We start from the raw sequence: 2,594 nt of genomic DNA, 5'->3' as shown, positions 1-2,594 counted from the left end.
GCGAGGGTGAGCGTTTGAGGGATTTGGGACTAAAGACCTCAACCCCAAAGTCCAGATGGTGTGAAGTCAGGGAGTGAACATGCTTGAAAGACAGAATATGATACGACAGATTGACATACTAGAATTAAACATTGTACTTTTTCCAAATGATGGTGATTTTTAGAGTCTGGCAAGAGAAATGTTGGTACATCCAATTTAGGTAGAGATTGTTGGTATTGTAAATTTCATGGTTTTATAGTGTTTTTTTCAATAGCAATATTAGATATCCACTTGTTTGTTTCTTTCCTGTTACTCCTTACTTCAACAATAATATCATCAAGAAAACAAAGCACTATGAAGGCAAGAACTGTGTTTAATTTAATAATATATCTCCAGTTTCTCAGAAAGTCAAGGACAGAGTTGGTATTCACTAAAAAATTATCACCACATCAAGGGCGATACATATACAGATGATAACAAGAAGTACTTTATTCGCTCTGTCCATGATGAACTATCAGACTACAAACTTCTCGACTAAAACATGTGAACCATTTGGACGAAGAAATAATGAGAACAGTCCATTATTTCAGATTTTCAATTTCCTGAATTTTTTTTTTGTTCAACGTACATTTGTTCAAATCAGAGAATAGAAATAGTTTTACAGGATAGCCAACACAATATTCCATGTAATTCAGAAGAGTCAGCCAAACAGAATCTTTGTGGGCATTTGGAGTATCAGCAAGCTCTTCATGAAGCATTCTTTCTCTGTAAGGATAGGGCTCATTCATGTTTTAAATGTGACTTGGGATTCTGGTCCTTTTTTGATGAAGAGTTTCAGAATTTTATCTTGTATCTGTTTGGCTTTCACCACATACACAATGGGGTTCATCACAGGCGGAATGAGGAAATGCATGTTAGCCATGATCACATAGATATGTGAGGGAAGTTTTGGGCCAAAGCGGTATGGTGCAGACAAGCAGATCATAGGGGTGAAGACGAGAATCACAGCACAAATGTGGGAAATATAGGTGTTGAGAGCCTTGAGGCGGCCACCATAGGATGCAATGCTCAGTACTGTTTTCAGTATCAGGACATAGGAAAAGAGAATGAGAAGAAAATCAAGTCCCATAGTGGATAATACCACAAACAGTCCAAACATGCTATTGATCCTGGTGCTGGAGCAAGAGAGCCTTATAATGCCAGGATGCAGGCAGGAGGAATGAGATAGTATATTGGAATGACAGAAGCACAGCCTTCTCAAGAGGTTAGGGAGAGGTATTTGTACAGTCAAGTTTCACACGACAATGGCCAAAACTATCCTGGAAATTACACTGTTGGTGAGAATGGAAGAATAGTGCAATGGATGAGAAATGGCTGTCAAAGGCCATTGCCAGTATGATAGCTGACTCAAAATCCTGGAAAGTGTGAATAAAAAACATTTGGGTGAAGCAAGCAGAGAAGGTGAGCTCTCAAGCATCCAGCCAGAAGATCCCCAGCCTTGTGGGGAAAGAGAAGAGGGAGAGACCCAGATCAGAGTCAGCTGGCATGGCCAGGAAGAGGTACATGGGCATATGGAGGGTCTGTTCCCTGCAGGTAACTGTCATGATGGTCACATTGCCCACCAAGGTAATGAAGAACGTGGTGCAGAAGGGTATGGAGATCCAGATGTGCACAGTCTCCAGCCCAGGTATGCCTGTCACCAGGAAGGTGGAGAATATGGCTTTGGTGCTATTGGTGGGCAACATGATGCCAGTGCTGCATGCCTTTCCTAGAATGAAATTTATTGTCTCACACACACAGTTAAAATTTGACTTGAGCATTTGACAACTCACAATACCTTTTATTTTAAACTGATTGACCCTGATTTGTATCTATTATGAGTTTAAATGCTGTTTCTCAATACAGAGCATCTGAGCCTCTAGATTAAAAAACAAGATCTATTTTTTGAATCAAATTCTCCAGATACTGTGGCTTTTTAAAGGAAAAATGAAGGAAAAAATGTACACGTGATATTTAGTTTATCTAAGTCCTTTAATTCATATGATGATTTTTTAAAATAAAAAATCCAAAATACATAATGTACTTCAAATAAATTTCTTTTAAAATTCCAAAATCCATGCATATTCATACCTGTTATTGTAATTACAGTGGCACACCATGCCAGGCTAACTTACTTGCCTTAGTCTACCTTGATCCATACGAGACTAACGCTACTTAAACTGTAGTTCATGGACACATTTTTCCATGGACACATTTTAATATCCTATTTTTTTCTGCAATGAAATGAGTGCAGAAATGGAAAATAAGCATTTAGAAACTTTTGCATTAATTGACATAATATATCTGTGCTTCTTTAATTTAATAATACTAATTATTATTAGTATACAATAACAAGGTTATTACTGGATTTTGCATGTATTTTCCATTTCATTTTTCTTAAACATAATATTAGTTATATTTATGAAGATGTTTTGTGATTGATTGAAGAATTTTAAGTATACCTTCACTCCATAAGTTATGAAGCACTATTTCATGTTAACTCATTGTTGAATGTAGATGTCATTTTTTTCTCAATTGAACATGAAGAAAAACAGAAATAATTTAGTTCTATAGAT

At 36.7% G+C, this 2,594-nt stretch overlaps 1 pseudogene; it reads right to left on the bottom strand.

The window, feature by feature from the left end:
- Positions 1–763: 763 nt before the first annotated feature.
- On the bottom strand, positions 764–1,724 carry LOC148162652 (olfactory receptor 51G2-like; annotated as a pseudogene).
- Between the last annotated feature and the right edge of the window lie 870 nt (positions 1,725–2,594).

This window comes from Eumetopias jubatus, unplaced genomic scaffold (assembly GCF_037043125.1).
Source record: "Eumetopias jubatus isolate StellerSeaLion01/CBP00866 unplaced genomic scaffold, mEumJub1_p1.0 scaffold_13, whole genome shotgun sequence".
NCBI classification, from domain to species: Eukaryota; Metazoa; Chordata; class Mammalia; order Carnivora; family Otariidae; genus Eumetopias; species Eumetopias jubatus.
The sequence above is the reverse complement of the archived record's forward strand: the minus strand, read 5'-3'. Positions and strand labels throughout refer to the sequence as shown.